This window comes from Lissotriton helveticus, chromosome 5_1, assembly GCF_964261635.1.
Source record: "Lissotriton helveticus chromosome 5_1, aLisHel1.1, whole genome shotgun sequence".
NCBI classification, from domain to species: domain Eukaryota; kingdom Metazoa; phylum Chordata; class Amphibia; order Caudata; family Salamandridae; genus Lissotriton; species Lissotriton helveticus.
In genome coordinates this window covers 1,515,475,276-1,515,486,705 of record NC_136065.1, presented here as the reverse complement: position 1 = coordinate 1,515,486,705, position 11,430 = coordinate 1,515,475,276, and positions in this window count along the sequence as shown.

Below are 11,430 nucleotides of genomic sequence, written 5' to 3'. Positions count from 1 at the left end.
ATCCGCAATACTTTATTTAGAGTCCTCATGAATCTCTCTGCTTCACCATTGGCCTGTGACCATCGGGGAGTGATTCTGCCATGCCGAATGCCGAGATTGTTGAGGTAGGGAGCCAGTTCTGGCCCTTGGAAGGGAGGCCCGTTGTGTGTGCACAGCTCTTTTATTAGGTCATGTGCAGCCATGATCTTTTCAATCTTGGGTATCACTTCTGCAGCACTGGGAGATGACACAATTTCAACCTCAGGATACTTTGAATGTTCATCAATAGATACTAAGGTATGGTGGCCATCAGGAAGACTACCAAAATCCATGCTGACGCAGGACCACAGAGACCTCGACCGAGGTTCCGCAATGACTGGAGCAGGACGGGGCATCTCCCCCGTGGCTTGACATGATGAGCAGGAGCGGACCGTGGCCTCCACCAATTCGTCAATTAGCGGGACCACACTTTGGTTCGGAGCCGGGATTTGGCTTTCACCATGCCTTGATGCCCTACGTGGGCCAATTGGATGCATCTGTCCATCAGAGGCGTTGGAACTACCAGCAGGTGTCCCCTCAGCAAGTATCCTGTAGGGTCTTCGGTGAGCTCATTGCTGACATGGTATAGGCTCTCCATGATCCGCTGGGCAGGGATCGTCAGGATCTTCCATTCCTCTTTAGCCATGTGCCAGTTACCACTTCGTAGAGCCGCTTTGGCTCTTTGCAAGCAATCATCTCTGGAAGTCGCTTCTGTGAGATCCCTCATGGACAGGGGAAGAGGACATGAACGGGTCATTACACACTTTACATACTCATTGGTGTCAGCTGCGTCTTCCATCTCCTTGACTGTGGCCGCTCGGGGATGCCGAGACTGGTAATCCGTGGGATTGCGGGACACTGTTTGGTATTCTATTTTACAATTGTAGTCTTGAAGCTGCAACATCCACATCTCAATCCGTGGAGGGGGTTTCGTAGATGTCCCGGAGAACAGAGCCACAAGGGGTTTGTGGTCCGTCGCCACCACGAATGGCTTGTCGTAGACATATCGATGAAAGTGGTGACTCCCCCAATAAATGGCAATGGCCTCCTTCTCTATTTGAGAATACCTCTGTTCTGTTTCGGTGAGTGACCGGCTTCCGAAGGCCACGGGGGCCCATTCATCTTATGACGTTGTCATTGCAAGAGTACAGCCCCTAGGCCCATGGGACCCGAATTCACCGCTATCTGGGTCATCTTTCCCGGGTCAAAGAAAGCCAGCGTTGTCGCCTCTGAGAGCACGTTCTTGATCTCCTTGAAGACCTTGGCTTGGTCTGGACTCCATTTCTACAGGACCGAGTCCTAAGTGACCTCTCTCAGCGGCAGCGTCAAGGTGGTGAGGTCCCGAATGAACCTGCCGCAGTAATTTATCATGCCCAGGAAGCTGCGGACTTCCGTCACACTGGCAGGGACTGCGGTGTCCTTGATGTCTCGGACCTTTTCTGGATCTGGGTTGACTCCTTCTGTGGAGAAGGTGTAGCCAAAGAATTGCAGCTTTGTCTTCAGGAATTCGCATTTTTCCTGATGCAGAGTGAGTCCGGCGTCCCGCAGGCGGCGAAGCACTACGGTGAGGCGAGAGTTGTGTTCCGGAAGCGATTTTGCGTGTACCATGATGTCATCACTGACATTGATGACGTCTGGGATGTCCATGATCAATTCATGTATGATGTTTTGAAAGACCTCAGCGGCACTAGATACTCCGAAACTCAACCGTGTATAGCGTCGAAGCCCCACATGGGTTGAAAAGGTGGTAATGTTTCAAGAGGCTTCATCGAGCACCAGTTGATCGTATCCGGACCATAAGTCAAGCTTGGAGAACCAACAGGCTCCGGCCATTCCCCAATGAGATCATCTATGGTCGGGGTGAAGTGGCGCTCACGTTTGATTGCGGCATTTGGTAGTCGCATGTCCACACAGATCCTCACCGCGCCAGGCTGCTTTGGCTTCCGAGTGACAACGATGGGAACAACCCAGGGTATGGGATCCATCACTTCCTTGATGATTCTCGTTGCCTCCAGCTTCTTAAGTTCCTCCTCTACCTGTGGTCGCAGATGAAAAGCTATCCGCCGATGCCGTATCGCTACGGGTTGGACAGTTGTGTCGATGTGAAGATGGACTTTGCCTTTGAATCTTCCGATACCCTCGAAGACTTCTGAGAACTCATCTAGCAAGTGTTAGATCGACTCATGATGCACACTGAAGGCGAACGTCACTACTCCTAGATCTTCTGCAGCACGGCACCCCAGCTGCATGCCTTGGCCATCATCGGTGACGTACACGTTGGTGGTGATAGAGCAGTCTCCATGGGTTATGGATGTTTGAAACGACCTTGTATGCTCAGGGGGGTATCTTGACCATAGCAAAACACATTGATCGCTGACGGATACAGCTTGGATGTTGGGCACAACATCTGGTGAAGAGCGGATGCCATGATGTTGATGGTAGCCCTGGTATCCACGACAGCCATGACGTCCTGGGACCCCACACGAATGTTGCACTGCGGCAGACTTCACGCTTTGCGGGTAGCGGTGCCAATCAAGTGTACCTTGTGTACTTCCCGTTCTTCCTCCTCATCGTCATCCATGTCGCTTGGTGTCTTGTCTCCCTCAGGTAGAGCATTGACCACCTGCCGTGGCTTGCGATACTTGAAGTATAAATCTGCATACTTTCTCAAAATAATTAAATCGCGCGCATTCCAAGCATCTCTTCCCTTTTGCCGGACACTCGGCTGCCTGGTGCAGAGATCCACCGCAGTATCCAAACGTCTTTGCCTATCCCGCCGTCGCGGTGCCGGGCCCCTTTTTGCTCCACCTCATCGTGGGCTTGGTTGTTACGGCATTAACTGGTTCCGTCTTCATCGGGGCTTGGAGGGCCGCCTCCACATGTGCTGCGCGGACCTTGGTCAGCTCCTTGGTGCGCCCCAGGGTCAGGATATCGGCAAGGGATTTGCCTGATTCTTCTAGGATGCGTTCACGGAGTTTGGTAGAGGCACACCCCTGAATCAGTTGCCCTCTTATCTCTTCCGTCTCGTATTGAAACTCCCATGTTGCGTGTCCAATGACTCTTCGGGGAGTTGGCGCGCTTGCCTAAATAGGAACCTCTCATAGTCCTGATTGGCCATCGCCTCAAAGTGTGCATTGAGGGCATTTATTAGTGTGTGGTGGTTCTTTGGCATGGCTTCTACAAGCGTTTTGGCGATATTATGTATGTCTTTACCTCCTAGGTGCAACAGCATCCCTCCTTTCTGGTCCTTGTGAACCTTGGTGGCCTCAAAAATTTTTTGCAGACGATCCACCCAGTCTTTCCACTTGGGAGCCAGTGAAGAGGGCGACCCTTCTACTATGAAGGGTTCTATGGGCTGTATCTGTGATATGGTTCGGGTTGAGGACCTTGTGACTGTCTCTGCAGTGGACGCTTTGCTCCTGTGAATTCCCGCGACGCTGTGCTAGTGGTGTGTATTCACTCCGCCCTTCTCGTGGGTCTTAGCTGTCTTTGCGTGGCGAGACAGATACCCTGATGTGTGTATTGCTTCTTCCTTTTCCCCTTTTATGGGCGTCTGCCCCCTCTGCTGGTGTGCACTTTCCCTTACTCTGCCTGTGGGATCTCCTGCAAGGTTGGCGGTAGGGCCCTATTTCGTTTCTGGGCTGTGCCTCACGAGGCCTGTGCAGGGCCTTGCTGTGTGCTAGGCCCGTGTTGAGGCATTGATTCCTGCAATTTATTAGGCCGGTGTTAAGGCCTTCATTTGCCCCCACCACGTGGTGCAGATCGCGCTTTCCAGACGGGCCTCCAGGCACAGCTAACACCTCTGGAGCCGAGCAGAGGCGCAGGCTCTCCAGGTCCACAGTTTGGGCCACACGAGCTCCGCCGACGGATGGGGCAGCGTCCTCCGATCATGCTCCTGCACGAGGGCCGTTGCCGCGTGGCTCTGCACAGCCCCGGCAAGGAGCACACACGGCGGGCGGCTCCGTGGGATGCCGCGCAGGGGCAAGCTTACCTTCTGGCCATGCCGGGCCGTGCAGACTTCCCCAGTCCCCACACGGGACACCAGAGCTCCACCACGGCGCCACACGTCGGGGAATGAACGGCGCAAGCAGCTGGAAATGCTCGCGCCCGCCTCTCCGCTGGGTGCGAGGGCACGACCACCCTCGTCGCCAATTGTGGTGTTGTGTTCGGTGGCTGTGCCAACACTTCGGTGACCGGGAGGTGGACCTAATAGGAGGAGCACACTCTAATAATTACAGGAAACAGGGAATGGGGTTTACTGCAGGGACTCGCCTCTGTCGCCTAACTGGCGTATGTTTGCGTGTCCCAATACTTTTATTAAACAGAGGTCACATGACCCTTACGTTCTGGGCGTGCCAGTTACATCACACAGCATGACATAACAGGGCTGTGGGAGATGGAAGAAATTTTGGTGTATTATGTACTCTGGGCGAGTGACACGTAAGCGGTAAAAAAGAGACATTTTCCTTAAACGAAAAAATAAATCAGTCCCAGCGTTAGCTAATTTTATTAAGAAAATGCACTATTAAGAGAAGATTTTTAGGTGAGAGACTGCATTGAATCTCAGGAATGCATGGAACTCCACGCTCGAGACAAACACAGGAAAAGTGTGCATAATTTGTATAAATGAATGAATGAATAAATAGACCAACAGGTACATAATGTTGCAGAGTCTCTAGGATTTCTTAGGAAGCAACCGGCAGAGCTGGAAAATGCTGGGGTTGTCAAATACTGAGCCCACCTAGAGTTGACTCTGTGCCATACCTCTTTCTTCACTTTCTCTCCCCCCCCTCCCTAATGCAGGTTTTCCCAGTAATTTGCACCCAAGTATGGATTCTGACTTGGGACACAGCTGTGCACAATGCTCACCAGGAAAAACCAATAAATAGTGTGTGAAAACTGCACAAAGTCCAAGTATACGCACCTCAGGACAGGGGGAAAACACAGGCATTATCTTCTTTCCAGTCTGAAACTTAGAATAATGTATAAATTGTGTGCCTCTGAAATATAATACTGTATTGTTTTGGTGTTTACCAGATGCGCAGTTCTCAACATAAATTGCTTAGCCTTTGTAATGAGGGCACGTGTATTAAAGAGCGGCTCCAATGCCTGTTGTGTAACTGCGAAGACAATTAGCACCGGATATCGCTCAGCCTTCGAAATGAGGCCCCAAATATGAACAAGCATTTGCATAGCCAATGGGTCTCGCCTTTGGAACCTTATAAGTGTTTAGCCATGCAACAGTTGATGTTGTTGCACCAAGGATGTTGTGTTGCAGAACTAAATACTTATAAGGTCCCAAAAGCGAGACCTATTGGCTATGATAATGCTTGTTTCCAGTAGGCGCTTTTGTACTACATATATCTCAAGAATGGTCTCTTCTGCAGAGTTATGTCTTGCTAATTAATGTGAGCCACAGGGGAATCTTCAAACAAGGGAACTCCGGGAGTGGAGGGGGAGGCTGGGCAGAGCAGCGGGGGCACCAGTATTTGGAGTCAACAACAATACCGGGGCTCACTGAAAATGCCGGCACACATTGCTGGGATGGTGGTGACATCAACGCGGTGAGAAAGCGCATAGCATGATGGGACGTGCTTTTGGTGCACTTAGAGCATTTTAAAAGCAACATGAACCACGTGTCCCTGAATTGAGTGGAACAGTATTTGATTTCTGTGAGCAGGTGAAAAGATGATGAGCCACAGGGAGATGAGGTGAATGGCAAAATGAATATAAGTTTATGTACTAAACACACAGCAACGCTGGGATAGGTGCGGACGGGCGGGCATGAAGCACATGGGAGGAGGTGGGAGAGAGACGGATGGGTGAAGGATAGGAGAGCAATAAACAAATAAATAAAATAGTCCCCCAAATGAGCGTAACTATAAAGTAGTTGACCCCTGCTCGTGTGGGAGGAAACCAAAAGAACAAGCATTGACCAAGCCAATGGGACAACAGGCCATGTAGAAATTTCCCTTCAATGTACATATAGTTATTTATAAAGAGTGGTTTGATCAAGCAAATAAAACTTTACCAACCACTGTGTGTGTATGTATATATATATATTCACTGAAAAAACCATAGGTTATAGACCATATATAGTTAGGAATTAGCATTTACAAAACCTTGAAAATTCACTGAAAAAACCATAGGTTATAGACCATATATAGTTAGGAATTAGCATTTAAAAAACCTTATTTTACTCACACAAAACCATTGAAATTCCATATATAGTTAGTTGCACTAACTATATATTGCGCACCCGCAATCCACTGCTGATGATGTCACATATTACATCATTCATGACATGGTCAGTGACATCACTGATGACAACATCCAGTGACTATGTTTCTGTAAAGTTAAAATATGTCTTACATATTGAAGAATGAGTGGATGTATAAGTGTCTGGACGAAGGATTTAGTAGGTGCATGACTGAATGTATGAGTGAGTGATTAAATGTGTCTCACTGAGTGCATGGGTTAGTGACTAAACTGTCTTAATTTGTGCATCATTATGTCTGTTGTTCTGTAAACTGCTGCATGTGTTGATCAGTAGCTATATGAGTAACTATATGGGTTATTGATTGATTGCCCAAGTATTTGCATGGGAGACTGAGTGTGTGTGTGGCTGGATGGGAGGTGTGTGACTCTGTACAGATCAATGTGTACTTGTATCAATGATTGTATAAGAGAGTAAGTATGTGTTAGTATATGGTTGAAAACGTAAGGTGCTCTATGTTTAACTGTATAGAGTAGAAAATGGAAGTGTGATTGATTCTTTACAGGACTGACTAGGTGTGTGAGTAACTCCATGGATGAGTGGCAGAGTGTGAGTGTCTGTATAGGTGTATGAGTGCATATGATTGTGTTGTAAAGATGAGTGATTGTATGTATGAATGATTGTATGGGTGAATGAGTGAATGTGTGTGTAGACGTAGGAATCAGTGAGTACGTATGTAGTAACTAGTATTGGTGTGTCAATGGTTTCAAAAATTATACTCTGTTTTTAACACTGGGTGAAACAGAGGTTATATTAAAATGTGAGGAGATGCATTGTATTGTCACATGAATGATATCATCAGTGATGTGGTCATTGATGTCAAATGAGATGTCATCAGTGATGTCATTTGAGATGTCATCAGTGATGTCATCAGTGATGTCACTGACCATGTCATGAATGATGTAATATGTGACATCATCAGCAGTGGATTGCGGGTGCGCAATATATAGTTAGTGCAACTAACTATATATGGAATTTCAATGGTTTTGTGTGAGTAAAATAAGGTTTTTTAAATGCTAATTCCTAACTATATATGGTCTATAACCTATGGTTTTTTCAGTGAATTTTCAAGGTTTTGTAAATGCTAATTCCTAACTATATATGGTCTATAACCTATGGTTTTTTCAGTGAATTTCAATGGTTTTTTAATAGCAAATATCATAAGCTGTCGAATGTCAAGTACGTGGTAAGAATTTTTTTTTTCGTGTTTATGCACACTGATCTGCTTTGATTGCTGCCCCCCACCCCTCATTTCTATTAGGAGTACTCTCTCTTTGCAGATAGTGAAGGGTAGTTAACGCAGCCCTTTCCCCCTTTGTAATCCGTCGTGCCTGCTTCTCTCTCCATTTGATTGATTGTTCTCTTTGGTTCATTCTCTATTTACAAACAAGCACAGAGTCGCAATACTCTGTTTAGTCTTTGCAGATAGCGAAAAATCGTGTAAAAAAACAAAAGGAATCGAGCAAAATCAGTAGGCCACTAATGGGATCTCTTTTGACCTCGCTAAAATAGAAACATTAGGAACAACCTGTTGAAAATAGCAATGCGTATGTATATAAGCGGCGTTCATTTGTGTTCACAGTACCCCTTGTTGATTGTTTCAATCGAGCATTGAATTGTTCGAAGTTAATTCTCTTAACGATCTTCTCTACCTGCAAACGAGGAAGAATAGGAATATTCTATCTCCCTTTGCAGATAGTGAAGGGTAGGTAACGCAAGCCTTTAACACGTCGTACCTATTTCATTCCTCATTGATTGATTGATTGTCCGAACATTGACTGTTTGGGAATTAGTTCTTTTTGGAGGTATTCCCTGTTTGCAAATAAACGTAGGAAAATCTTTGCAAGTAGTGAAAGGGTACGTAATGCGGACCGTTCTCCCCCGTTGTAATCTGTCATGCCTATCTACTCCCCACTGATTGATGCACCTTTTTCACCCGGACCATTTACTAGAGATACGTCATCTGGCCCGACCAGAGAGCACCCCTAGTGAAAAGGACATATGCAATAATAACGAAGTGATCACTGTATCCTGTTAACAGAAACTTTACCATGAAACAACCTGGAAAGAAAAAAATAGGAAAACGAAAATCAGTAGGCCACTGATGAACATGAACTTTTATTAAACAACGAACAAAGAAATGATAACATAACGTAATGATAAAACCTATTAATGTCCTAGAAACAAGAAAACGTTAAAATATGCCAGTGGTGAGAGACCAGAAAAACAGTAAGAGAAACCAAATCACCCCTCGCTGTCCCACCGCCTGCCACGCCAAAAAAATCGATAGACTAGGGAAAATGCAAGTCAGTAGAACATCCACCCCCACTCTGGAAACTTCCAAGGTGGGGCAGGGTTCCGGCTACGCCCAGCCGGGAGCAGCCCATATAAGGCAGGTCCTGCTGCCACGCCTCGGCCAGGAGATCCTAACGTAGGGTGTAGCCGGAGGAGAGGCCGAGACCAGCGGGACCCGACCAGGGGATTGCCTTTACAACGCTGAACAGTTGCAGGGGGGGGGAATGTCTCCTCGACCCTCCCCTCTCTCTCCCAGTCCGGCCGCGGTGGCCCTTGAGAGTTGCAGGTAGTCCCGCCACATGCTCTTCCGGTCCGACCACCAACGGTCGGGGGGCCGAGGCCGACGGGATCCGGCTGCAGCCGATAAACCAAGAAACCCGTTCATGGGGCCAGAGCCAGGGGCGTCCGGCCGACATCCACCGGAAGCCCGGCCCGAAGACGGACGGGACACTTCTTTCTTTTATAATGGCTGCGACAACACTGGAGGGGGATGTCTTGCACATGCCTCCGACCCCCCCCTCGTCCTCATCGCCTGGTCCGGCCATAACAAATCTCAAGCGAGACGCCGTGGGGTGCACTGGGAGGGAGAGACGGTGCGAACAGGCCTCTCCCGCCTCCCCAGGTGGAGGCTTCCCAGCTGCACCCTCAGCGCTCCAGGCGGTGGCATCCTAACAACTACAGTGCTGCACAGTTTCGGAACGACCTAGATAACGGTTCTTCCACTGTGGCCATGCTGCAACGTCTCGCCCGGCAGGGTGGAGCCCGTCCGCTCATGTGACCCCGCGATCGCCGGTAGCTGCCGAACTCTCAAAATGGCTGTCGACCTGGCAAGAGCGGGCCCAACATAAAGAAATGGCCCGGTCACTGGTTGACTCCACCACCGTAGTCCTCCACGACCTTGAAGATTCTAGAGGAGCCGCGGGAGTCTCCGACCCCCGATGGGGAATGACTGCCATGATCGCCCGTGGAGTGACGAAACTGTATCCGCGGGACGTCGGCGCTCCCATGCTGGCGCCAGCCTCACTTTGAATTACTACAATCCTGCAGACCTCACTTCCGGTGAAAGCACAGTGTGACCCGGTAGGAAAAATTATTGCACCCCCTCCCCTTTTTGACTGATAGTTCAAACCACCGATCCTTTCCTTTGCCTTTTTAACGGAACTTTGGACTGCCTCCCCCTCTTTTACATTTTCTAGAGAAAACAAAACATTAACCACTACATTAGCATAGCAGTTGACACCAGAACTGTTTTCAAATTGAAACCAACAACATCTTCAACAGAATCCTTTTTGTTTCTGCTGTGACCCTGCTACAGCACAGGCATTGTCCCCAGCAGTAATTCTGCAATGCCGGTAAGAATAGCTGTGGTGCCTACTGGACTCACTCACCCCCGCGGCGCCCCACGCCGTTTTTTGCTGGGCGGCAACTTACTAGACATCACTTTCGTGCCATCTAGATTTCAGCGCGTTCTGCTGCCTTGGAACTATTCGCACAACAGACCGCTACTGACAAGAATATTTCATTATTGGTGCTGTCAATTTCAATAAATCTATTGGATAATTAAAAAGAAATTGCCACGGTCTCTTCGTTGTTTAAATGTTTTTACTGTTTTTGTTTTGTTGTATATATTTATATGTTATTAAAGTTTTATATTCCTACTACTTTGTTGGAGTGCTATATATTTTTAATGTGACACATAATTGTAAAAACTTTGATGTACAAAGAGTCATTCCTGGAATCTTCCGCTTCAGGCTCGGTCCCCTCCCCAATCACAATACAGGATGGTTTTCAGATAGTAGGAACGCGTGTGCTGTGACGGATCACATCGGGTGTGGGCCTTGATCTACTATAACTCCTTTGAAGAGGGGTGATTCTTTACAGCTGGGGCCATAAACTACATCTGCAGGGCTAGCTGATAGCCTAGGACCGGCCTGGACATTCGGACACAGAGGAAGAGGAGTGTCAGAGGGTGCGGTAGTGAATAGGGCGAAAGGGAGGTGTCGGGCGGGCACAGAGTGTGATTCTCAGGGAAGAGCAGCGCAGATGGGGGAAGGTTTATTGCCCATGCATAAGACAGAGAGCGGTGGTGACCAGTGCCTGGGGGAGATGCTTACGAGGGTGAGGAGCCATGCTACGAATCGACAGCGTGCAGAGAGTGGGTCTGGTCAAGACATCTAAAATGGCTGCCGTGCACGACAAAAGTGTGGCATTTCAAAAAAGGCAAGATGGCGCAGACAATGTTTTTCAACACTTCCTCATTTCCTTCGAATCGAACGTTAACAGACGTTGGGGCATATTACCAAAGTTAAGCGATATTTATCGCTAACGATGCTTACCAACCAATTTTTTACCACTAAGCATCGTCAGAAATTATCGAAGATAAACCTTACTATTATCAAGGTTTATCGCAAATGCGATAATAAACGGCCGCAATGCATGAATATCGCTAAAAACTCAGCGATATTCATGCATTACCGAGCTAATACTCTTAGCCATGTTATCCACCTCCCATTGGATAACATGGCTAAGAACTGCTCAGGGCAGGTGTTACTTTTTGGAGATATTCGCGCTTAGCGCGAATATCTCCAAAAGTTGGTAATAGGAGATAGATATCTTGCATGTTGTAATGCAAGTTATTGTGGTATATGGAACTCATACCATAATCTCTCAGGAAAGCAGAAACTGATCCTTTTGGGACCGCCTAAAAAGGCCTAGGGGGTGAGGAGTACTCTACTTTGCCCCCTTTTCACGTTCCGAACTATTTTATTTTACTCTCTTCTGTAATTACACAAAATAGCAGCGATAAGATGCATCGGAGACACACAGTGAGAGAAAGGAGG